We start from the raw sequence: 27198 nt of genomic DNA, 5'->3' as shown, positions 1-27198 counted from the left end.
TGGGGATTCAGACAGGCTGGGGATTAAAAGCATCACAAACATAGGAGGATTTTCCCTCTGCATCCCCTCGGGGAGGATCCTTAACCAACTGTCCCAAGGGGCAAAGGCACTAAGAGAGGACACAGGGCTGCTTTAAGTGAACCAAAAATGAATATTCTTTAGAGAGCCATCACAGGTGAAAAGGCTTCCAGGACTTTTCCAACACCACACAAACCTTGAGCAAGTGCAAAAACCAAGTTTCAGCAGCAGCAAGAGCACGTCAGGTCCAGGGGCCCTGCAGGGAAGCTGGGAATCAGAGAAAATTCACCGGAGAATCCCATTAATGACTCAGGACTGGCTGGGCACAATCCCTGCCTCACATCACATGATGGTTCCCAACACAAAAGGGAGCTTGGTTTCTCACCCAGGACAAGAATTTGGTCCCAAAGGACAGAAAGGAAGCTTAAATAGCACAACCACGTAATTAATAAGGAAATGAATATAGGTGTATTGTAATGGCAACTTTGGGAGTTGTTAAATTAACCACAGACTAATCCTTTTTTTTTTTTTTTTTTTGCTGTTTTTGAGCAGAGGAATGCAATCGGTATGTTTGAATGTTGTTACAGCAACTTAAACATTGTGTGGAATCAACATCCTTCCCTAACACAACGACCAGCTTCAGTGCAGAACACAAAATACTCCCCAAATGATAAAAACTCATATCTCCCAGGGCACCCAGCCAGCCACAGGCTCAGCTTGGATGGCGAAGCTGCAGCTGGTTTCACTTTCCAGAAACAAAACAAAACTCACAGGCACCATTCATTATCTACGAGGTCCAACACGAAGGATTTCAAATACGTTTTCAGAACTAATTAAATGCTTGTTTAAAGCTGAAGTGAATGTAAATACTAAACTGAAAGTGAACTGATTAACTTGCAGTGTTTTGTGCCTGATTATCTCAGTGAAGAACGAGCTCCTGGCACTCCTGGCCTTGTGCTGGAGGATCAATTTCCTGTTCACATCAAGGCTGCTGAGGAAATCTTCCCCACATTTGATTTGACTTAAATTCGAGTGTCTGCTTTGACTTGGACACGGCACTAGACACAGAGAATATTTTCTGACTGGGCAGGATGTTTTGAATTTAGGGGCTAAACGATGTCATTTTTGCCATTAGACTTGAGCCAAAATTCAAGGATGCTGAAGGCAGCCAGACCTCTCTCCCTGTCACCTGAGGGCTGGGACACCACAGCAGCTCCTCACAGGAGTTCCACAACACCTCCTTTGAGTTTCAGTTTTAACTCAGCAGCACACACTGGTGAGATCTACTCATCCTCTGCATTCAATGTGGCTGAGGAGGAAAATGAGATTCATAAGCTGCAGCCTTCATTCTGTTCCAAAGTATTATCTAGTAGCTAAAAAAAGACATCATTTGCTCATACTACTGTTCCTTTTGCCAGTTCCTTATAAAGCCGGCCTGTCTTGCATCTTTGATGTCAGGAACTCTATATTTTAATTCCTGAAACAACCATATATTGCTTATTTCTGTGCTTCTTTCACACAAAGGTGAAAATTCCTAAATTTTATAAACTCCTATTCCAGTAACACAAAGAAAAATGCAGAGGACACTTGAGCTCTCTCTGTGCTGGCCTCTGCCAAGGATGCAGCCTTGTATCAGACAGGATAGAAGAGCCCAGACAGATGCAGTCTGAGGGAGAGGTACAACCAAAGAGCATTCAAAGGGAAAATAGGAGAGGCCGCCTCTCCCGAGAGCCAGGAGACATTTTTACACAGCATTCTTCACTTGGAACATCACAGGATAAAAAAAATAAAGGAGTCCAGTGTTTGCACTTCGATAGATATCCAGTTTCAGGCTGTGACAGAAGAGGCAGCACAACCCAAATTAAAAGCACTGCTAACAGCCCCCGTTGCTCTTTTATTGTGATTGTTACGAGTCACATTAGTATAAATTTGTGAAGTGTTTTAACACTTTTTCATTTCAGCTTAATTAATTTTCATAGGAGTTTCAGCTTAATTAATTTTCATAGAAGTTTGAGCTTACTTCATTTTCATACAAGTTTGACGATTTTCTCATTTGTTGTTGAAATCACAACACGACTTTTCCATATGCAAGGCAAAATAGTAATATCAGCTCAAAAAGTCATTTTTGGACTTGTTTTTGTATTTCACAACCAAAAATACTTCCAGTGTAAACTGTTAACCGAAGCTCTGACAAGTTTTATTATAAATATTCCCAGCTTTAAAGAGAAATTTGAATATATTCACTTAGTGTACGTTCAAGACAGTTTAGGTCTGACAGCTTCAGATTATGCCTCATTTATATGGAGCAGTGATCAAACTCGTTAATATGTGAGAGAACTGAAGAGGCAGAGGATTGTGAATCAAACAGCATGAGCAAAGTTGTCGAGGAACATGAATAGCTTATGAGGATTTACTTAAGGTGATAGTTTTCATGGTCCCCCGTGCCAAGGTTTGTGGAGGAGATGAATAAGCGGGGAGGAGGTGGGAGCAGCAGTCCTTGGGCGAGGCGCGCTGCCTTAAGCCAAGGAGGAAGCTCTTAATCTGCCCATAATTCACCCCATGTGTTCCCAGCGATAGGACCCTCTCCTCTCAGCCAAGGTGAGCCATTTGACAAGACAGGTAAAGCCTGCTCACAACTTTCCTCCCGTTGGCTTTCGTGCTGCCGAGTGTTGTCTGCGCCGCGACGCTCGATAATTTAAGAAGCGCTCGTGCGGGGGAAATCAAATCTCACTGTGAAGCAGCGTCTCCTTAAGATTCATTTAATCTTCTGATAACACAAGCTGTGCACACACAATCACTGAAGATGATAATCTCCTGTATGTAACACTAAGTCTACTATTATTCCATTTATTAAAAAGTGCTATAATAATGTTTTGTGCATACATGTACTAAAAAGACAAGTGGATTAGGAGATGGAAATTCAGGGTGCTTCTTCCTCGCAGCGTATGGCTGCCTAATGCCTCCACGTTTTTATGTACAGACATGGCTTAGCATGTTTTGCTGAGAGTTCTGCCAACAGCAGCTCCTCTAGCGAGAGCCAGAGGCCCCCACACCTCTGATTTTTGGGGGAAGGATAAGCTCAGATCACAGACATGCTCACTTCTTATCAGTTGTTCTTTTTCCTAAGTAAATAAATCACCAGCAGATGCAACTGTTAGGGAAAAAGGGAGTGCTGATTGATTTGGCATAGATCCCTGCATTTCTGACATAGAAATCACTGGTTACTGCTGTCCAAACATGCTCATCAAAGTGACCAAATTTAATCTTTAAGAGGCATGGAGTGGTTTTGAACCAAAAGACAGAGGATTAAGAAATCTCTTACCAATATTCCCCAGTTCTTAAGAACTGTTTGAGTCACGAGGAAGCAGCAACTTAGAAGTTTTGTGCACAGCCCTACAGAGGGACCGTGTGAATAAGAGAAAATGGTCATTACTGGGACTGTTGTATTTCTGTTTGCAATCATGCAGTGTCGGAGGAGCTGAGCCTCTCCCGGAGCCAGCCCAGGCTCCCCAAAGGCACTGCAGCACCCAGGGAACGCTTCCCATGGCACAGGGCATGGAATGCTCGGGACTCAGCCGCACATGCGCCCCTGGCTCTGCCTGGGATTTCCTGTTCAGACCAGGGCACCAGACAGAAATCCTGGGCTGGGAGCCAAACTCCTCCAGTTCTGGCTGGACAACATTTCCAGGCCAAAAGGAGGAAGAGAGAGAGAAATAGAAAGAGATAGACAGAGAGACAGACAGCAAGAAAGGAAGAGAAAGAGAGACAGAGAGACAGGAGGGAGAGAAAGAGAGAAAGAGAGAGAAAAGAGAGAGAAAGAGAACGAGAGAGAAAGTAGAGAGAGAAAGAGAAATAGCAAAAGAAAGAAAGAAAGAGAGGAAAGAAAGAGAGAGAGAGAAAAAAAAGGAAGGGAGGAAGGGAGGAAGGGAGGGAGGGAGGGAGGGAGGGAGGGAGGGAGGGCGGGAGGGCGGGAGGGAGGGAGGGCGGGAGGGAGGGCGGGAGGGAGGGAGGGCGGGAGGGAGGGAGGGCGGGAGGGAGGGAGGGAGGGAGGAAGGAAGGAAGGAAGGAAGGAAGGAAGGAAGGAAGGAAGGAAGGAAGGAAGGAAGGAAGGAAGGAAGGAAGGAAGGAAGGAAGGAAGGAAGGAAGGAAGGAAGGAAGGAAGGAAGGAAGGAAGGAAGGAAGGAAGGAAGGAAGGAAGGAAGGAAGGAAGGAAGGAAGGAAGGAAGGAAGGAAGGAAGGAAGGAAGGAAGGAAGGAAGGAAGGAAGGAAGGAAGGAAGGAAGGAAGGAAGGAAGGAAGGAAGGAAGGAAGGAAGGAAGGAAGGAAGGAAGGAAGGAAGGAAGGAAGGAAGGAAGGAAGGAAGGAAGGAAGGAAGGAAGGAAGGAAGAAAGAAAGAAAGAAAGAAAGAAAGAAAGAAAGAAAGAAAGAAAGAAAGAAAGAAAGAAAGAAAATAAAAAATTAAAAATAAAATATTTTTTTTTCTACGTGGGAGAACACCAGGCTTATTTTAGCACTGAAAACATCTGTTTATTTCTCCATGTCATCTCTGTGAACTTTGAGGAACCAGAGTTGTAAAGACAACACATGCCCAAGTGCAAGTGACTTCTGTTCCATCCCTGTGCAGATCTCCTGATCCTCCCTCTGCTTTCTCTCCCACTATTCCACAGCTGGAAGTGAACCCTGGCTGCATTAGCACAACATCCTTGGGGCAAGAGCCAGGAAATAAAGCTTATTAACATCCCTCAGCACTGACTTCAAGCCACTGTGGGCTATCACTTGCCCATGGGCTGATCCCACTCCTTCAGCTGCTTATGCAGAAATCTGCACCTGACCATTCTTTTGTACCAGAGAATTAGTGGCAATCACACCTTGAATTTTTCAATCAAGTGATACGTAGAAACTACTGACAAAAGGCCACTTCTAAATTACTCTGATGGCAACTTTCTCATTACATGAGCTCTGTAAAGCTGGTCCCAGCAAGTTCTTTTAAATTATAACCCACACCACACTTACTGGAGACAGGTTTTCTGCTGAATTTTCCTGCTTAAGCTTTATTGTACAAACTGCTAGAAACTGGTTGCAGGTAACTTATTAAACAGCACAGTTGATATATGTAAAATGGCTTTCCCAACCATCTTAACCTTTTCTGACCTTTCCTGTCCTTGTTGATGGCCACGCTGAGTTGCAGCCCTGGTCTCTGGGTGTTCTCAGTGCTTTATCTCTCTTAGCACTGGTGCAGGGCCACACAAATTGCTGTAATGTGCCATTTCCTGACATTAAGCCAAAAGGGGAAAAGTAAAGGGCAGGATTTCTGATGCATTTCTTCACTGTTTTGAATACAAGCCATTAGCAGAACAACCAGAAAAAATTAGGGTAATATTAAACTGACCATTAAATTTATTAAAATATTAAAAATATCAAATTTAACATGGTATTTCATTCCAGCAGCCTCACTGCTTTATAAAAAATATGGTTCACTAGTGGTCTACAGTCAAGGTATGCAATAACCATGCTCAGGTCCAAATCTTGTAGCATCTAGAGAAGTCTCAGGATGCTAAGATTGAGTAAGCATCAATCTCTTATTCTTCCAAGGAAAAAAAGGAATTTTGAAACCATTCCATTGTTTTCTAGACTAAGAGTTCTTTCGAAAATTAGTAGTAAAAATTTAATCCTATGATCTATGCAATTCGGTTTTGAACAATTAATGTCTCTTATGAAATTGCTGCTGTTTTCAGCTTGAAGCCCATGTATTTTAACTGTGTGTCAGTAACATGATTTATCATAGAGGGATTTGTGAAAAGCCAAATGCTCATTCTGCCAATAGCAGCAGCATTTTGAACTCCAGCAATGGTCTCACACCCACAAGCTGTGGAGGACAGACCTGGCTGTGATCCCTCCTTTCACTCATACCCCTTTAACCTCCTGTTTTCTTCCTCTTTCTCCTTTTAAATGGAGCTTAAAGTGACTCTTGATCCAAATATTACATGTAAACCTTAGTAGAGAACATTTAGAAGTGGTAATTACTAACCATTTCCCTCAATAATTAGCTTAGAGAAAGGTGTATTTTTAATGTGGATTGCCAAATTCTCCACTAATCATCTCACACCACTTCCCCACAGTAACAATTATTGAAAAACAGTTTAAAAACACATAAACAAGAGCGTTTAGCACTCATTTACTTTAGACCAAACGTCAATAAAACCTCAAGACACTGTGGACTGGCTGAGTTCAGAAATCCAAAGCAAAGAAACCGCTGTGGGTGGACTGGAGCTGCCTGTTTAACTTCAAATCATTGTTGCTTTGCTCACTCTTCCCAGATTTCCAGGATTTCCACCTCCAGCAGCACCAGGCAAGGAAGCTCAGCCTGCCAGAGCACACTGGGACAGGAGAACAGCCAAGAACTTCTGTGTTTATCCAGCTCAGTTGTTCGCACTGAGCTCCTGCAGCCCATTCCCATCTCCTGCACACCTGGAAAAATAAGGTGAGATTCCTCCAGCTCTGGCTGGGTCCTGGGAAGAGCAGCAGTGCTGCCTCTGCTGGGGCTGAGGAGGGGAAGGTGGAGGGAGCTGAAAGGCGGCTCTATATCCAGTACACACACAGCAATTTGTTACTGTGAAAAACCATCTGTTTCTCGGTATTACAATCCTCAGAGGGGAAATTATAGCTAGCGTTCAACATAAAACATCAATTTAAACCATCAACTATTCATAATTTCAATTCTTTATTGGAAACCAAGGACATAAATGTCAGGGAATAAAGCAATATTTCTTTTATTAACTGTTCCATTCATCTGGCTATTAAATAAAACCAGGACCTTAATAAATAGCATTAGCCTTTGTAATGACAGCCACCCCAACTAGCACCATAATTCTAAATAAAATGCATTATATTTCTAGTTTTAAAGTAAAAATCAGGATTAAAAAGCATTTCAGAACATATGCATTAAGAGTAGTTTTGCAGTGTTGTTGCTCCTGTGTAGTTAAATGCTTTAACAAACAATACTGACCAAATAACCCCCCACTACATTTATCTGCAAATTCCTGGCCAAACACCTCCCTCCTGATGATATTCTACAACATTAATATTACTAAAGAACAGAAAGGATTCCAGCACTGATGCTGCCTGCCTGTTGCCAAATGGAATTATTCATTTAATCCCCTGCTCCCAGATATGACGCCTGCTACGAAAAATAATAACAATAGTAGTAACATTAAAAGGAGTGGGTGGATGGAGAGTGGGAGAAAGGAAGAATGGCACAGGCAGGGAATGTGTTCTTCATACAGCCTGTCATCACCCATTACTAATGGCACAAAAGTCTGTATTTATGCTGACAGTTATAGAGTATTTCTGCAGTTTGGTATTTAAGAGTTACACACAAAAATCCTGGAGTCCAACAGCCTGGGACAGGGAATGAAGAGTCTGTTTGTAATTCTGTTCTGTGGGAAATGGAGAGAGGGCTGCATTTGCTGCAAGCTTGATGGAGAGTTGCAAAATTTAACTTTGTGTGATTAGATAAGACTATTGGGGAGTTTCCCTGCACCTTCGAGGAAAAGGAGAATTCTCTGAGAGCTGAGGAGTCCTGACAAGTCCACAGACTCACTATTAATGCTCAGATAATTGTCCATTATTCCTCCTTAAGAATAGCTCCCCTGCTCTTAGCACGACCAGCATGGGGTACTCAAGAACACCATTACAGGGGAAAGGAAGCACAACTGTAATCAAAACAATGATTACTATCACCTTCATTTAAATGCAGAGTGAGAAATGAATACAAAAATATTCACTTGAAAGTGAAAGGTAAGAAATTAACTTTTTCCCCATGGACATCAGAAACCTAACCTCAAAACCAAGAATTACTTGTAAATTTTTTACATCCCTTTAGAGCACACATTAGTTTCTCCTTCTGCATTTAAATGAAGGCGATGGTAATCATTGTTTTGATTACAACTGTGTTTCCTTCCACCCAAAATGGGGTTCTTAAGGACCACATGCTGGCAATTCTAAGAGCAGGAGAGCTGTTCTTAAGAAGTAGTAATGGACAATTATTGCAAGTGTTAGCAGTGAATCCATGGACTCTATTGGTCCTCTCATCTACTTAATGCAACATTTCCGTACAATTCCTCCCAACTCCACACACAATAAAACCCATCGTGCCAACATTAAGGAAAAAAAACCCAGCATGATTAAAATACAGTTGTTGTTGTGGTTAAGATAAAAACATTTTTCTGCTTCTTGTAAGGTTTATTTATGAAGATGGAACCAGGAGTGTAAAGTCAGGTTTGAAGCATAACAATGAAGTTTATACAGAGTTTTCATGTCTCCTGATAAATGCCCAAACTCACCTCACATCCCAGCTTCAGCACATCTTCTATTGTCTTCAGTCATTTCCACCAGCCTTAAATCATTTAACCTCATCCTTATTCTGTGTCCTGGCAAATGGCCACCACCTCCTCCTCCTGCTCTCTTTTCACCACCCTCTTCCAATCCTAGCCCTGAAGTCTGTCCCAGTTCAGTGCCTGGGCACACTAAAACTTCCTTCCACGTGGAAAGCTGCCTGCCAAATACCTGCCTCGTGTTTCTGGTGGCTCCCCAGGTGAGGAGGGATTTTCAGCAATATCCTGGCTTGGGGATGATGCTCAGACTCTTACAGAATTTTTTTCTTTTTTTCTACCAACCCCAAATCCCACCTGCTTCCCAACTCAACTGGGCAGCACCAGAAGATATTCCTATTCTACATCCCCAAACCGGCACAAATTGGGCTGCTGAGGGCAAGTAATGCTCAGGCTCATCAGTCAGAGTTAGGCACCAGCCACAGGGTTAAAACAGAGTATTATAATCCAAGGAATCGCTGTGGTCCTGTCCCAGGCAGAATTGACAGCTACCAGAGCTGGGCTTTTCCTCCAAGCTTTGTGATACCTGATTATCAAATTTCTTATGCAGGTGCCTCCTAACAACACCTTTACTGTAAGCACAGGGCAGCAAATGATACTTCAGGAATTGTCAGCATGTCTAGTTATCCGAGTTTAATAAGGTACTTCATCTCCTTACAGCACCTACAGCTAGCATTCCCCAGAAAGTTATCAATTCTGCCCTCCCACCCCTCATCTTCATCAATTATGATCAACGAGCTCCTGAATAAATGCATACACATCCACAGTGCTACTGGGGCTGCAACACACACAGTCAGGATGGATTTCCATCAGTGAATTCGCTAAGTCCAATCACAGTGTCAGTAGCACCAACACAGACTTGACTCTGCACATTTTTAAGGAGTAAAAATCAGGGCAATCAAGTTCTGTCACACCTTGTTACTGCTGCTTTCAGGTTTGCTGGCATGAATTGAGCACGGAGCTGGGCAGAGCCCTGGGATCCTGCTCACAGAGGGGATGCCTTGTGCAAAATGCACAGTGAGATGGATGCAGGGGGGAAAAGGGGTCAAAAAAGGGGAAGGATTGTTTCAAACATCAAGGATTTTAAAAATTTACTCCAAAATTTAGATGTCTGTAGGAATTAAAAGCCTCTAGTCATAGCCAAAAGCAAGGAACAAACATGGGAGATTTTACAAAGGGAATTTATTCTGAACTCCAAATGAAGAAGATTAGGGAGAGGGGTTTTGTGAGACACACACTCCAAACAACAGAGTAACAAATTCACAAAACTGGTAGATTGAGTGAGAGAGGACACAAACCCAAGGGGGAGAGAAGTTAGGCAAGAGCTTGGCAGAAACTTAAATAGCAGCAATTAAAAACACAGGTCCAAACCCCAAAGAGAGGGGGTGTGAAAAGAGCCCAATGGCTACAGCAAAGCTCTTCCCCGACCTCAAATGAAAGGGATAAAACACTTGGGTGAGACTGCCAAAGGCAAGTATAAACATACAGCACAAACATTTGGAAATGAAATCAGAAGTGTTCCAACAAAGAATGGGAGAAAACCGGCAAGAAATCCAATAAGCAGCAAGAAACAAGTTTTATAAATAAAGGAACAGTGGAATGACAAGCAAAGGGACTCCTGGCAGATCATACAGTGGAAAAGGGACATCAAGAGCACAAGGGATGTCTTTTTACATCAGCTTTTACTACAAGACCTGTCAGTAAATGGGTAACATGAGGAGAGGAGAGGGGAGGGTTTCAAACTTCATTTGGAACTGATGACAAAGATGTCAATTAAAGGGTTTTGGTATTTTTGGACTGGCTTGGCTTTCATAAACTTTGTCACTGTGTGTGCTGAAAAACTGGCAAATCATTCAAGACATTTGTTGTCACCTTTAAAAGGACCTAAAAAGGCCAAATATACAGCACATTTTTAAAGTGGCAGAAAAAGGAGCAGAGGATGGGGAGGGCTGGATGCTTCCTCAGAAATCAAGGAAAACTAATATGAATCACCACCTGCCTGAAAGCACCTAGAGGAAACCCCAAAGGTACCTCTAAATTCAACTTGTTAGAGCAACTGATTTCCTTCTTGGAGATGCTAAGGAGCTTGAAAGACTGAGGAAAAACCAGGAAATGCCACAATTTGAATTGAGGGAGGCTTCAGTGAAGCCTTGCTCAACACATCCTGCAGGAAAGTAAAGGAAACCTGCTCTGGAGCACAGAGCAGCAGCCAGGAGAAGTTACCAGCAGGTGTTTATCAAACCCTCTGATGTGGAGAGAATGGTTCTTGGAGTGTCTGGCCTGGATCTGCCCCACTCCACTGTCCCAAATAACCTTGTGACAGATAATTTAATAATAATAATAATAATAATTTAATATTTAATCTGCAGAGAACAGCAGCCTGACATGTACAGCAACAGATGAGGGGATTACAATTCCAAGGGAACTTCACAAACTGAAAAAACCAACATGAACCCAAACTAGCACAAAAAACCCCTAAACCCTAAGATTCAATAGAAATGTTTAATCTAAAAGGTAAAAGACTGCACTTGAGCAGGAACAACAGTGTACACAGCAGTTAAAAAAAATAAAAAAAAATAGGGATAATGCTGGATCACAAGTTGAACATGACTCAACAGTGTCCTTCTGTTTCAAATGAGGGAGATATCATTCTGAGAAGAGCAAACCCACACAGAAAGACAATAAGATGTGAAATAATTCTTCTGCTCTACTGAGTGTCGGACAAAATCTTCCAGCTGAGGCCTTGCTGGCTTTGGATATTGCATTTCAAAACTGATATAGCTCAATTTGAGAACTTCCAGAGCAGTGGAAATGATCAGAGAGAGGCCCAGGAAGCTTCTACTGCAGGCAAGGCAAGGCAGGAGGGCATCTCAGCCTGTTCAGGAACCAGGAAAGTGAAACCAGCTTCCCTGGCATGAGCACAAAGCAGGCAAGGAAGGAACAGGGGCACTTCTGTGATGCAGGAGAAAATGGATAACAAAGCACAGGATGCTTCAAAATAATCCCTGGTTAAAAATCATCAAAAAAATGCTGGTTTGGGAAAGAGAAAATGGGATTTTAAATATAAGACATTGCTCCAAAGAGGCAGGTGGCAGCGTGTTCTCCATGTTATGGCCAGAGCACAGAGAAAGAAACTAAAGGTTCCTAGGCTCAGGAACCTTTATCATCACTAAGGCTCAGGAACGGGGATGTTCTAGCATGGAAAATAAAAGCACCAGAAACAACTGCCTGTGACCCTCCATCAACATGGGAATTAACAGGTTAAGCAAACATCTGCCAGGTACAGCTGATGGACCATGTCACCTGAGTTCTGCCCAGCTTTTCTCCAAAAAAATCAAGCTGTGCCACCATTGAACACTGTGGTAATGCAAGGTGCTGGTTCCTCCCTGCTCCACCCAGAGCGACGTGTGCTGCACACCCTGAACATCCCTGGGCAGCTCATTCCATAGAAACTCTAAGCCAAGCAGCCCAAAACTTGCAGAGACCCTTTTTTCCTGGATTTTGCTTAAAAAACTTTGCAAAAAAGTCCAAGAGAACAGAACTCCCCCCCTCCAAAGAAACTGAAATGCTTCTACACCTGGAATTATGGAGCAAGAGCCTCTTTTCTTTACTTGATTCCTACTTACTCCCTATATTGTTGTTTCCAATTTCCACCACTAAAGTGAAAGTTAATTCCTCAAGCACAAGATGAAGCTCATTTATTTTCTCCCAAATACTCCTTTTTAAAAACATTTCACATTGCTTGGAGGAAGGCATTATATCCTAAAATTCATCACCGTGATGGGAGGGTTGCAATTTCTCCTGCCTTGCTCAAACAGGAATGACTTCTTTTTTTTTTTAATTGTAAAAAAAAAATGAATTTATTTGTTTTGAAAGCATTAATGTTTCGAATCTGGCAGGGAAAACTCCCTGAACCTATTTGCTCTCAGCTAAGCAACAAATAATTTGGACTTGGACCTGCAGTCACGTACGGGGAAGATGCAGTGGAAGAATATGCACTTTTGGCAGGAATCAAGGCCATTAGGGGGTGGGAAGCTTCATGCTTCTTTGATACTTTCTACATTTAATAAACCTGAAGTAAAGTTGAAACAATTGCTTCAGTCACACAGGAAGAAAATCAAGACTAATGGTGCATTGAATTCTAGGCACGTTTTTTGGAATGTTCCATTCGGGGCAAAAGGAATTCCTTTAAAAAGGAATTTTTTTAACAAAAAAAAAGGAAAAAAACAAGAAAAAGAAAAAACCCACCAGGTCTATTTTAAAGGTGGATTTTGTTGTTTTGTGGGTTTTTTTGGGTTTTTTTAAGTAGAAGAAAAACACCTCTAATCTACATTACATAAAACATGGTTTTCTACTCTGGTGTGGATAATTCATTTCCTTGTAGAGTGTGGGGACATCCTAAACAGCAAAAATCTCATTTTCCTTTGCTTCCAACCCAGACCTTTCTAGTCAGTGTTCACATCTCCCAGGACAATGTTAGGAATTACAATAGGGATTAGGAATAACAATATTTGCACAAAGGGCTTCCTTGGTCACTTTTTGTTTCCATTACCTTGATCTGACCTGAAGCTGCATGGCCAGAATTCACCTCGTGTCCTGCTTTGGTAAATCTGGCTGCCAGGCTATAAACCCCTCACAGATAATTCTCATTGTGTGGATGGAAAATTGAATCATTTTAGAGACAACCAAAGTGAAGCTTTTAGAGAAACAACTAAAATGCATTTCAACATGATTTTATTGCACAATTGAAAAGGCTGTGAAAAACTAAACAAGAAGCTGACTCATGCACCTGTATAATGACAAGAAGAAGCTCCTGTTTGATTTCTGCATTTGGAGCCAAAGCACACAAAGCCATAAAAACAAAGCAGCTCCTTGCAACAGGCTCATAATGAAGCTGGGACCGTCCTCCTCTCTCACTTTGCAAAGCTGCTTTCACAACGAAGTCTTTGGGATCCTGGCACAGAACTCACTCCAAACTATAAAATTCTGAGCATGATTTAACATGAAAATCTGAGGACATCATGGCTTTTAGAGGTTTCCTATATGAAGCTGTAATTTCCTACCAGCTCCTTGTTGGGAAAAGAGAGGCTGTGACTCTTTATTCTGGTTCAGCTGCTTGTACAAAAAGAGGAATGGCCACGTTACTGGGCTGTGTATTAATTCTCTCCACTTCCCCTTCCTCTCTCCCCTGCTGCTGGTTATTGTCATCACTGACTGAGATAATACATGCTGGCATTTTTAGGAACACAAAAATATTTATAAAATCTGCCCTAATTGCAGTCTCCCAGAACTACCTGCCTTCCCTCCTTTCTCTCAAGACCTCTTTGCTATCTGGGTTTTCTGCATTTTCCAGGACCTTGTTCAGCACCTTTGGTGGTACTGCTAATGCTGCTGTGAAGAAAACTAATTTACCTGCTTTTTCCTTCTAAGAAAAAAGCATTCAAGATGTTTTTAAATGCCAGAATAACAACAGCTGCTTTGTGATCTTAAAATGAGCATGAGAGATACATGTAGCTCGCTGCAATAAAGCAGGAAGGAATAGATACCCCTACAAACTAACCAGCAGGTTAAAAGACAAGAATTTGAAGTTTTTGCTAACACACCAGCTTTGATCCTGAAGAACAAAAAAAACACCCTGATTTACAGAATATTAATAGATGCATCTTCCATGTGTGTAGGGAAGTGCTTTACTTGCCAGCACAACGCAGCCAGGTCTAACACGAACATCTGCAACTTTGGGCCATGTCAAATGCAACAGGCAAAGAACTTTTTTAGGCAATGAATTGATGGCCAAGGAGAGACACTGAAGACTTGTCCACTTATAAAATTCAAAGACTCTAGAGAGAAAAAGCTTAGAAAAAAATAACCCCACCATGAATCACGTGTCTTAGCCAAGCTGAGCACTGGAGGCACTGAAAACTTAATTCCAAGAGATCAGCACTTCTGCTGTGGGTTTTCCACACAAACCAAACTCTAACAGATCAGGAACTACTGCTGACATAATGAGTCTATGCCTAAAATCAAGGAAAAACACCCTTCCTTGAATTCATGCCCATTTCTGTGAGGCTCCTTCAGAGAAATTAAACCCACCCAAATTTGAGACCCACACAAGATGGGATTGGAAAATGATGTTTTATTTGTTGGTTCAAAGCAGAATCTAGATACAATTTCTAAAGGGAGATAAGTTCTTAATGAAAGGAGTCCTGAGTGCTTTCTAAAGTTTCATTCTCTCCCTAATCAATATCAAGAATAAGTGAAATCAGAGGTGGGGTCACTGCTCCAGGGAAGCCCCTTCCCAGAAAGCAAATTATCCCAGTATACATAATCCAGGAAAAAACCTCATGTGACAACTCCAGGAATGTCTACACCCCCCTCCTATCTCAGCCAGTCTTTTTGTGAAAAGAGGATCCATTCAACAGAACATATCTGCTATTTCTGAGCCACTCCAATTTCAAAAGGAAAAAATAATACATTAATCTCTCGTGTGTGTGGGTAGGACCTGGGAGGCCACTTAGGAATCTTTCCTGAAGAAAAGTGCTCTATAAATATAAAATATGTAATTGACACCTCAATGACCCTATCATGGGGAGTTATTGAGGAAAAGTCTCTTCTCCAGCTGCATGGAAGCAGTTCCCATCATCCTATTCGATACAGAAAGAATAAGTTTTCATCATCATTGAAAATAATATACTTTTTAGTGACATCAATTCAGAAATCTGCTTGATGACCTTTACATTTTGATTATAATAGCCTTTTTGTAATTATATATACATTTTTACTGGAGTAGTTAAAATGCTATTGAAGATGAGATGAACAGCAGTTAAAAGAGAATGAAATCAATGGTTATCTATGCAGGTAGTCAGACAACCTTTTTTAAGGCTTCTTTTTTAAATTTTCAGAGTTTGGGGCATTTAGTTTCGTTGTTGTTTTTTTTTCTATTTAGCATGAGGTAAAATTTCTGTTTTAAACTACCTAATGTCACAAAATTTCCTGAATGGCACAGTTCCTTATCACATAACAGAGAAGTACTTAATAAAACAGAACTGAAGAAGATACCAGAAAAATAATTAATCTCATTAAAAGTCCTTAGAAATAAGGCCCCTTGCAAACTGAAAAAGGAAGTGATGTTCAAATACAGGTTTCTTCAGTAATAACAAAATAATATGCAAGTAATTAAGATTTTGGTGTTTATTGCTGCGTGTCAGTATGCTAAGTACTTCCACTATAAATGCTCTCAGGATCACTAAAAGGATCTTTTCCACAAACAAAACACATTTTTAAGTGAGCCTCAATATCACTGCTAGGAAAAAAATCTGGTTGGCACAAGGACTGGGATTATACAGAAAGAGGAAAACTCCTACAAATTTCAACTGACAAAGAAACATGATTTTAATAAAAAGGGGATTTGCTTGAGAAATTGTCCTTTTATCAGCAGTAGAAGTGCTGCAATTTTAAGATGTTGCTCAATCATTTTAAGATTTTAGGAAACTGTCTGAAAGCACTCTCTAATAAAAATATAACCAATAATAGAAGGATGTTGTAGCAACTAAAAGGGTATTAAAATTGTGCTTTTGTTAGTTCTGAGTTAAGGAACAATGGCAGGATTAGCAGGAAACTATTACGAAATTAATCTGATTAATGCCTTATAAATAATGAAGCTGTACTTAAAAGGGTCCACAAGCTCCACCATGTCAGAACATGGGTCTAACACATGATGCAAGACTAAAAAGGAGGATATTTTCCCTACTAATTAAACAGCAAAAACTGAATCCTCCCAAAAATCAAGTAAGAACAAACAGGGAAGGGAAAAAAACAGTATGACTTGTAAAAACACAATAAAATTAACTGCAACCAACTCCACCCTCCTCATAATCATTCTCAGAGGAAAGAGCAAGACTTTACTCTTGTCATGTTGCACCCTATCACAATTTCTCCACACACAAACACCTCTTCCCCCTGATTTTTTTTGTTAGAAGGAAGCAAAACTCTTCTGAGCAGAGCACCAGCATGGGCAGAAAAACCCTCCCTCCACAAGGGACAGCCCCTTTTGGGCACAGCCTTCATCCTGCTCTCTTCAAAGCCACAGAAATGTGGACAAAAATCCATTTTAGTGATTTCAGGTCTGTTTTATGGACCATGTAAAATGCTGTTCATGTCTTCATTGCTAAAATAAGTCTAAAATCAGGGATTACAGGGATCATTCCAACTGCAGTGAAATGAGCTGGCATAAAGCTGACAAACCAGTTTCCAGTCTGAATGCTGGTCCCAGTACTGAATGAATCTTGATGGTGCTATTTTGGCACTTTGGCCCTGGCTCTAAAAAACCTACTTTGGGGCTGAAAAAAAAAAAGCCCAATAAGCCCAAACGACCTCAACAACGTTTTCTTTTTTTAAAAAATAAAGCAAGATTGTTGTGAAGAGTAAAATCATAGAATCACAGACAGTTTGGGTTGGAAGGGACCTTAAAACCATCTTGTTCCATGGGCAGGGAATCCTTCCACAAGGATTCCTGTCCCACCCAGCCTTTCCCCCCTGCTCACAGTGAGGGGAAGCTCCATGAATACCAAAAGTGTATTTTGCATTGTAACTGGTATTCAGAATCCTAAAAAATAAGGCTGATTTTGCACAACACTCATAATAAATTACAGCTACCCAAACTCACCTTCTGAATAAACCAAAATCAGGGAAGAGAGAAAACAATTTTAAAGTTCCCACCATTCAAATCTCTTCACGAGCAAAAGCTGCATCACTGAAATGCCAATTGTGGCTCCTCTCCTTCCACAGCCACGAGTAACAACCACCACTCGAGGGGCAGAGCCCTCCTGGAGCCCTGACTTGCTCTTCTCTTTCAACATGAGATGAAATCAAGCTGTCCTTGCCCACAGCACACCTCCAACCATGCACCAGAGTTGGTGTTAATCCCCAAATCCTGCTGCCTCAGAGTTACCCACGTCCTGCAAACACCCTGGGCTCCATCTCCTGCTGACTCACAGACAGGTCTCACCCTTGAATGGCTGCAGTGGGGAAAAATCATCTTCTGATAGGGCATCTCAGGATCTTGCCAATCCACAACGCTCTAGAGGCTATTTTATATATATTATATTTGTATTCTGCAAGTTTGGTAATATTCTTTTTATTCTTTGTCTTACCAGTGAGAAAGGTGAACCTGGTCAATGAAGAAAACTCTTCAAATTACAAAGAATCTGGTAAGTTATATTAATAGCAAAAGAGGAAGATGCTCAGAGTTACAGCTACTGAATTAAAAGGAAAGAGGGATGTGGAAATATTACTTGAGAATACTTCCTGAGAATGAATGTTATTTTTAACAATGTACCCCAAAAATCCTTGGCTAAGAAAGCAAATGTCAATAAATGCACCAGTGGCCATGGCCAGTTTGGCTCTGAGTTAGCTTTAGTGAGGCTGATCACCTCCAATACTGTAATCCCATTTAAACACACATCTCTGACAGCAGTGGTCTAAATTTACTTGGAAGGAACTGGGATTTTACAACAAGAAATTACTCTGAGTCACAGAAGGCAAAAATTGCAGAATGCCACTTATCAGAAAAAAACCATCCTGGTGCCACATTGCTTCCTCTTTGGGCATGGGCCAGATGCAAAAAGGAGGAGGTGTAAAGGGGGTGGGTGTATATATGTGTGTGCACATATATTTAAAGACTATTTCTTTATAGGGTATTGCTGTTGTGCCAATCAAGAAAAGTGCAAATATTTAATTTTGGAAAGTTTTGCAGAGTAAGGATTTTGCATTTCATGCCCTTGGTATTCATCAACTCTGGCTAAGGACAGTGTGAAAATCCATGGTAGTTACAGTAGTTATGGCAGTTACATTAATGACAGTTATAAGTCATAATCAAAGTACAAAATTTATTTATTGCAGCTGGAATTAAACCAAAGTATTAATCCTAAGGATGTTACCTGAGAACTCAAAGCTACAACTATAAAAACCCATCAGCAAATGTGTTTCAATGAACTCCCAACATAACCAATCTTCTTGTCAAAACCACTACCAACCACTGAATTAAAATACCCAATGATCTGGCCCTGGAGCAAATGCTTGGAGAAATCCAGGGGAACACATTAATTCTCCATATCAGATTATTAATAGGTGACAAACCAGGAACTCATTATGGCAGTGAAACAAGTTTAGGAAGAGATAATCACATTAGCTGAATACTCACGGATAAAAGCTGGATCAGATTGGCTGGGCAGGATCTCAGAAGCTCAGAGCATGGAAATATTTCCTGTTAGAGCTCTCATCCCAGTCAAGGTGCTCCAGAGCACATCCAACAACTACAGATCCATCCTTGGGATGGGAAAATGCCAGGCTGTGCCTCTGCCACCTGCACTACAACACTGAAAGCTGAGAAATCATTTGAAATGCATTATTCTGTCATGTAGATTAACTCAGTTCTTGTCTCAATTGCCTGTAACTCCCTCAGTTTGGTTGTGGAATGTTTGAGAAAACTGATTCAAGAGAAACCAAAAAAAAAAAAAGAAATTAACTATTTAAATATAGAAGCAGGTATTTGTTTGGAACCAGGTATTGTTCCAGTACAGCAAATGCAACAGCCTGAAAGGTTCCATAAGCCAAGTGATGGAGAAGAAGAAAAAGCTGGGATTTTTGAAGATATTTTAATTTGCAGCCCTGACTTAATCCCCCAACAAGAACCTTCATTTAAATGCAGATACAGTTTTGATCAGTCTGAAGATGATCTTTTTGGGTCTTGCCCCCTTTTGATCTATGTTAAACTATATTAAAACCAAGCACAACTCCAGACCTCCTCTGTTTCCATGGTATCCCTGCAATACTCAGACAAGAATTTCCCAGGATAATCTGAAACTCTCCTTACAATGGCAATTTAGTGGAGCCAAAAGAACAGAATATGAGACAGAAATGACAGAATAAGCAGAAAAATGGTCCAAAAATGGTGATTTTGCTATGGGAAGTTGGGACTTGCCACCTCAAATTAGTGGGAGCCGTGAAGTGGCGTTAGTGACAAGGGGAATCCAGTAATTGGGGTTGATTTCCTGGCGCTGAGCCGAGAGCTCTGGTGAGTTAATTGTGGCTCTGGAGGGAGTGGGGACACTTCCCAGGGGTGCAGGGACACCACGGAGCAGTGACCTCCAGGAATTATGAGAGGCAGCGGAACTTTCCTGCTCGGCCCAGTACGGGAAATCCACACGGAAATTTGGAGTTAAAAGGGATAGGAGGGAGGAGAATACTCAACATGTCAGGAAATAAAAAGAGGGTCATCGTTTCACCCACTAAAACAAGTCACTTGAGCTCAAATTCAACAAGATTCTTATCACTAACTCTTGATTTTAACCAGTAGTATTTAATTAATTTGGCAGAGCTACACAATGCCTTCCTGAATGATATCCAGCTCCCCTCTTGGGTTCCTTCTGTAATCATTTCCTTTGATTAACTTGACTTTATTTACTCAAATTAACCCATGTATTTCATACATGTTACAACAAATTAGAAGAGAAGAATTAAAAAGCAGCCTGCCAACTTAAAAACTGAGTGAGTGGAACTTGTTGAATTAAAGCAGACAGAGTTATTAGCTGATTATTATATGGAGAATGTTCAGAAGAAAGAACATGCCCTTTCCATTTTCATTTTGTATTACTAGTGATTACATGATATATCTTAAATTATAATTTGAGGTAAAACTATGATTAAAAATAATTTAAATATTGCACAACAAGTTAATTGCTCTGGAATTTCTTCATCTTTGTTCTTGTTCTTTGATTCAAAGATCTTGTGTTCAAGGTATCTGATCCAGGAGTCTCACCTGAGGTGGGGGGCCAGGACCCTCAAGCTCTTCCCTTCTTGGTCTTTACCTCAACAGGGGACAAGGGGACACCATCAGGTGACACTTTTACATATCCCACATTTGCTGCAAAGCATTCCTGCATGCTCTGGGACAGAGCTGCATGGCAGCTTCCCTTTCCCACAAAACCTTTCAAAATTAAAAAGGAAAAAAACCAGAATAAAGTGAATGCCCAAGCCTCTCCCAGCCATCAAAACTGGCTGAGGAAGGAAAGGTGGAAAGCAGTGCCTGCTCGGTCACTGCCACAAACCAAATGGGTTTAATCACAAATCCTTCAGGATTAAACTGACTTTCTGAAAGAAACCAAAAAAGTCCTCATAAGTAATAATTCAGGGGAAGATGTTCACCTCAAAGCCATAATCTCTCTCTGCACTGCAAGTGGAAAAGCCTTTACAATGGAAACCACCTCCGTGGATCAGAGCCAAACCCCCTGTGCATGGACAGCTCTTGTTTAATTCCACAGCATCACTTCAGCAAAGGGATCCTGACCCAAATCCTCAGGAAATTCACACTTCTCAGGAAATTTCCTTTGCTGTGGGATGAGTTGTCTGGGAGAAACCATTCCCAGTTAAAACTTTATCAAAACATCTTCCCGTGAAAAGCCATTTTGGTCAACTGGAACTTCAAGACAGCTCTTTTATGAGCACCTTTCCCAAATACCTCTGCTTGGGGATACTGCACTTGCAGCTTGGAGGCCAATAACAGGCTTACACATGATAAGATGGAGCCAACCCAGAATAAGGCAGTTGGTGAAATTCAAGAGTCCTGTTAGGACCTGCTCGCTTCAGTCGATGAGAAAAGCAAGAACTTCAGGCAACTTTCTGTAGTTGGGGTCAAATTAGGGGAAAGGAGAAGCTCTGAGCTTGGCTGAGCTTTTCAGTGCAACCACAGAGAATTGCTCTCCTCAGATGAAGCAAAGAAGGAATAAAGGCAGTGACGATGCCCTTGTGCAAGGGGAGGAACCACCACGGCTCAGGAGCTCTACTGAAAGAACTTCTGCTCAATTTTTATGGGGAGTTTCATCCTGCAGGATCTGGCTCTTGAGAAACACGTTACACAAGCACGTGAGAACAATCCCACGTGGGATTACTGATCACTTCACCAGTCTTTAACTAAATACTTGACTTTTAAACACAAACAGATATAAAACTATCTGCAAGCAAAGGGTAAGAGTACATGGGCAGTGCAGGGTGAGACCATCTCCTGCAGCAGCACTGCAGCTTGATCTGCTTCAACCAGCACTGAGATTCTACCCAGAGCTTTGTTTTTCCAGTTTTTCCTCTACTGTGCCTTTCTGCTTTGCTACTTTACATGGATTTAAGAGAAGCAGCCAGAATAAGTACAAGCTGGAGTATATAAACTAACTTCTTGTATAAATAAGCCATCAAAATTACTCAGAACTACTGACTTGACAAAAACAATACTAAAACTTTAACCATCTCCATGGAAATAAAACACCACCATTAATCTTACAAATAAAACAAAACAAAGTAAAAACAAAACAAAATTAAAAAAAAAAAAAAAAGCCACCCCAAAATAAATTAAAAACAAACAAACAAACAAACAAAGCTCTAAGCTGTTAAATCTCTGTAAGAAACAAACCCATAAGAGACTCATGATGCTTCTGATCTGATAGGTTGGAATCACTGAAGAATTGAGGAAGGAGATGGTCAAATAAAGAGAGGCCAGGCCAGGAGGAAGCGCTCCACTTCCCTGAGAAATGGATTTTCTGTGCCCAATTGGTTCTCAAAACTCCTCAGCCTCACTCACCATTCTTAAGAGAGAAGGTGTTACCTTGTCCTGCAAGCCATGGAAAATTCCACATCTTTGTAGATGAAATCTCTGCTTGGAACTGGCTGGTTGATACAGCACATCAAGCTATGGCCTGATCGATGCTTACAGAGCTCCAGTCTGTGCCAGGGTAAGGGTTAATTACCACTGATGGTCAGCAAATAAAAATTTCATCCTCCAGGCATTTGCAGTCCATATTAATGACAGGACTTCTTGCAGATGGGTTCTTAGGAAGTCCTGTTTGACCCTTCCTGCTCCTCAGCAATGGGAAGAGAATGAAACAGAAGGCATCTAAACAGAAGCTGGACTGAGAGCTCCTACCTGGCTCTCACAGTGCCAGAACTAAAGGTGTGGAACTGCAATAATAATAATACACATAATAACAGATATTTAATACATATATATATATATATATATATATATATAAATTCTAACAGGACGGTAAACACAGATAATAAAGATTCAACATAATACAAAACTTGTGCTATCAGCACAGAAATGTCCTGTGTGTGAACTCTTCCCCTTTTGATCCTGCTGCCATCTCATCCCCCTGCTCCATAATCAGGAAACTCCAGCTCCTGCTAAACATTTCTCCTTCAGAGGGAAGTTTTTTTGGGAATTCCAGCCTCTGGTTTGGTTTCCTGTATTGCCAGGTCCAACCTAAGGACCAGAATAAACGCAGAATATTCAGAGAGTGCTTGGTAGTCTCAGCAGAAGAGTTTGGTTTAAAAGTCCAAACAAGATTTTTGTGACACAGATTCAGTGATTTGTTCCTCCAAAAGAAGGTGTCAGAGGATGTGGGGCAGAAAGCATTTCACTGGCATCATTGAGGATAGATTTGAAACAAATCAAGGTAAATGGGCAAGAATCTACCATCAGCCATTAATATAAAAACTTAAGAGTAAATTCAAAGTAAACAACAAACCAGTAAATTCTGTAGAACAAAATACTAAATTTATACAACTAGGAAGTTTTCTCAAAGTAATTAAGATGCTTTCCACAATGAAAAGGATTTAATATTTTTGGTAAATTCCAGATTTTATAGATTATCAACATTAAGAATTTAATTTGGAAGAAAGTAACTGATATTGTGTGGAGAACAACCAGGTTTTTACTGTTCTGACCAACTCACCATGAACCACCTCCTAATTAGCTCATGCATAAGAAACAATAGAAAGGTGCAGCTGAAATTTTAAAAGCCTGAAGATTTACTGATGGCAAGACCACAGATTTCCAACAATCAGTTCTGCCTGGAAAAGTGTTTATCTACAAAGCATTTTTGTGTTTATCTATAAAGCATTTTACAAATATTAAAACAATACCTATTGCTCTTTTCTCCTTCAGACAGACTCACCATTTCACAAAATTTGGCATTTACTCCCCACTTCAGCAGAACATGCAACACTCCAAGAGAGTAATTGAAGAAAGTCAAGATACTCATACTAAAAATGTAGTTTTGTTATCTCAGTATGTCACAAAATGTGATTTTACACTGAACAGAAATACAAAAAGGGGAAATAATAGAAAAATATACACTTTAAAAAAGAAAAATTAGAAGTTTAGACTGTTTGACATTTCCCAGTCTTCCCTCACAGGAAGCAGTCTCTGTTGTAGTACACCTAATTTAATTTTCTGTTTCTTCCTTTCTTCTCTTAAATACTGAAGAAAAACAAAACAAAAAAAAACAAGGCATCATAGGGCAGATTTACCATTGCTGAACAAGCATGACACATTTGCCCCAGTAAAAACAACTCCTGTTCCTTAGAATTCTGGGAAACTATTTAGGGTATTTTTAGAGTATTGATAAGTGAATAATCTTTGGGTGAAAGAATTCCAATTAAAGAGCAATTGTTTTTCTTTCTGGGAATTTGCTGGTACCAGTCTAGGAACTCCACCCAGGGGCTTTGGGAGTTGTTTTTTCTTACTTAGTCATCCATCTTTGGAAAGTCTCCAACCAAAGATCCCAACCTGAAAGACCCTGGTTTTAAAAAAATACATTTCATTATATTTATCTGCTAAGCACCTTTTTTTCTTTTTTTTTTTTTTTTTTCTTTAAATCCACCCACTGCTATTAAGAAAAGCCACTAGAACTCTCAGAAATAATTCTGTTTCAAAGATTTAAATACCTTTCTCTTATTTTGGCTCCAGAATATTCAGCTCATAAACTGACTGCACTGGAGACCAAACACCAAAATACTTTTTACTTAATCTTTTATTAAACAAACACCATTCTGCTGCTGGCACCAGTGATTGCAGATCACTGTACAAAATCCTAACTACAAACACAGGATTTGTTCCTAAACAAGAAGGGGGAGAAAGGGGAGCAGAGTGGCTCCAAATACATCTCCTTGCCATTTGCAACCCAGGTTTCACTGACATTTCCAAGCCAATCTTTTGGTTTTTAGAAGCTGTCAACACTGGAGAAAACGTGTAAGTTTTACTAACAGACACTTCAATATTGTGTGCAAGGATGTTAAATAATTGAATTAAACCCCAGGATGGTTCAAGCACAACATATCTACCAGTTATCCCTTCATTATCTTCTGCAGTCAATAAATGCAGCTGTTGAATGTTCTGAACTTTAATTCCAACATTAGATTCTGATTCCTGGCACAAATTTTAAATGATTGAACAATATTAAAGCATGGAACACACTAGGTTTTATGTAATATAGAAATTATAACATATCTAACAACAGGCAAATCTTTCCATGAGACTGGGCTATTGGAATACTAATTGCCAATTTTCCTGCTCTGAGAGCAAGAAAAAAATCAGTACACTGGTAAAATTAAATTACTCGTTTCAATAAAAAAATAGTTTATTTCTTAACAGCAGAGATTTGGCAATAAGATTTTATATAACATCATTTACACCTGATTGTATTTCACTTCTAATTTTTTTAATCCTGCAAGGTACAAAGCAAATACTTATGAAAGGGACATGCAGCCAATGCCAAAATTTCAATTATAGCCTTTCCTATTTGGCAGCAGCAAGTCAGGACTCGTGGGCCTTGTTCTCTTCCTTCAGATTGCTGAGGGAAGAAAGAAACCTGGAGATGCTGCTGGCACTTAAGTATCTGCTTATCCTTAAATGCTGCAGATGATGCTGTGGATGATGCCAAGCATCAACAGGGGAAAATCCCCATTTTTCCACCCTCTTTTACAGAGCTGAAAATAACACAAACCATCACAGAACTATTACTGGGAAAAGTCAACTTACAAGTGTTCAGATTTTATCTTGTTTCTTCATGTTCCTCTCCCTATCCCCATCTTCCAGGGTCATATGTACAGGTAGAAATTGGGGTGTGTTTTAAAAAGTTACACTCTAAAAGGATTGTGAAATTTAAAGAATTAAGTGCAGAAAACAGACACCCCCAAATCCCACAAAATATCAACTCTCTCTTGTCTGTGGTCTAAAGCAGGAAGGTATTTTAAAAAAAGAAACAGAATATGTCTAAGAACTTTGTGTGTGATCATTGCTGTAATAAGAGGGATTTTCTGAAAAGCTATCCACATATTTTATCCAAGGTTTGTGACTAGACAATCCCTCTTTTAAGGTCACAAAAATGAGTTTGTTATCAGATTCATCAAAATTCTCATATCCACCAAAAGCTGCTTCTGGTTCTGAACAGCACAGAACATGAACTCTGCCAACTAATCTATCTCCAAAAATACTTCTAATATTTCAAAAGCTCATAGACAAAATATGCTGTCTCTTTTATCTTTTATTTTTCAAAAAAAAATTAAAAGGTATGTAGAAATATCTTTTCCCCTTGTTCCATAATTACACTGATTTAGAAAACAAAATGGCAATATTTAATTTTGGACCAGCAACAGGTTTTAAGAGTCAATACCCCACAAGACATGCCATCAACCCTTGCATATTTCACCCAGTTACTGCTCACTTAAAAAATTCCTTATCAGTTGCTATTTCCTAAGACTTATTTATATGTATTCACACATCTAAAAATGTGCCAGCACTATTGTTGAGGCAGAATTCAGTGGAAAAGGCTGTCCATTGGAGGGATTCTGTAGCCCACTTGCTCCAAGACACTATCACCAGTTTCATCTTTGAGCAGAACTACTTTTAATGTGTGTACATACACATAAATATATATATATATGCAAATACACACACAGAGAACATCCGAGTGCCTTTTTGCCAGCTCACAGTTGGAGAATTCCAACAGAAATTTACGGAAACGGCATGAATTCACAGATTACTTTCTTTAATAAGTAATCCTGAAGGCTGGGTTTGGGTTTTTTTAGAGCAAGTTATCACTTCTGGGAGATGTGCAAGCAGCATCCCCCACAGCAGATGGGGTGAGGGTACAAGGCTGTGGAGATGCAGCTGAGCAGCCAAAGGCGCGGCGCTCACACCCTGCGCTCCTCACACCCAGGGCTGACCCAGGACAAAGGGCTCTGCCACTACACAGCCACTATTTTAAGAGTAAAAGCAGTCATTTTTGGCAAACACTGTTAGTGATCAGTGGAGCTTGTCTTTATGTGGCACCATCCGTGGGGAAGGAGCCGTCCCGCGCTAATCTCGCTAATCTCCGGAGCAGGGGGAATTTATTAAAAATGCTATTTAGACAGACAGGCTTCTCTGCAAGTCTGCTACACAGGCTCATCAAACTCATTAAACCCAGCTTTCAATCCCAGGCTTGGGAGTGTAATCCCTTTAGGAAACCTGCTAGACTAGGCTGAGAGAATAAAAATATGGTAGTTACAGAACTGAGAGGTGCACGAGCGCCGCTCACCTCGGGGTGAGGAGATGGACACCCCATCTTCCTGGGCACCACCAGTGACACGCTGCTGCCAGCACTGGGCAGGGAATAATGTCCTTGGGAACTACAGCAGATGTTGTGTCTTCTACCTCAGCAGCAGGAAGGAAGCTGACCTGCAGCAGTGTTGATCCTTCAACGCAAATCCCTCCCCTTGTCATGTGTGTTATGTGAAGGTAAAAGTGTGCTACAGCTGGCACAGCACAAAATTGGTGACTGTCCTCCGTGGAGGAACAGGAGATGGCTGGAGTGCCACCTCCTGCTGGCAGAGGCAGTGTTTGGTTGGGAAGGTGAGCTCTCACACCATTCCACACTGCCTTGGAAAAATCCTCCATGGGAGCTCTGAAATGCTGTGTTACCATC

The 27198-nt window shown here is 40.7% G+C and overlaps 1 protein-coding gene and 1 long non-coding RNA gene across 29 annotated transcripts in view; one reads left to right on the top strand and one right to left on the bottom strand.

Annotated features, from left to right (window-relative positions):
* Nucleotides 1-27198, bottom strand: part of CUX1 (cut like homeobox 1) — a 264103-nt gene that overhangs the window by 174196 nt on the left and 62709 nt on the right. The gene's annotated exons all lie outside the window — the stretch shown is intronic.
* The window catches only part of LOC111937691 (uncharacterized), a 70117-nt gene that overhangs the window by 36262 nt on the left and 6657 nt on the right, over nucleotides 1-27198 (top strand). Inside the window, exons 5-6 of the long non-coding RNA XR_002868714.2 lie at nucleotides 6335-6498; nucleotides 17560-17613. This is a non-coding gene — a long non-coding RNA (uncharacterized LOC111937691). The remainder of the gene's footprint in view (nucleotides 1-6334; nucleotides 6499-17559; nucleotides 17614-27198) is intronic.

The sequence above is a fragment of the Cyanistes caeruleus genome, chromosome 21, assembly GCF_971803275.1.
Source record: "Cyanistes caeruleus chromosome 21, bCyaCae1.hap1.1, whole genome shotgun sequence".
Classification (NCBI taxonomy): Eukaryota; Metazoa; Chordata; class Aves; order Passeriformes; family Paridae; genus Cyanistes; species Cyanistes caeruleus.
This window is presented reverse-complemented; position numbering and strand designations above follow the sequence as displayed.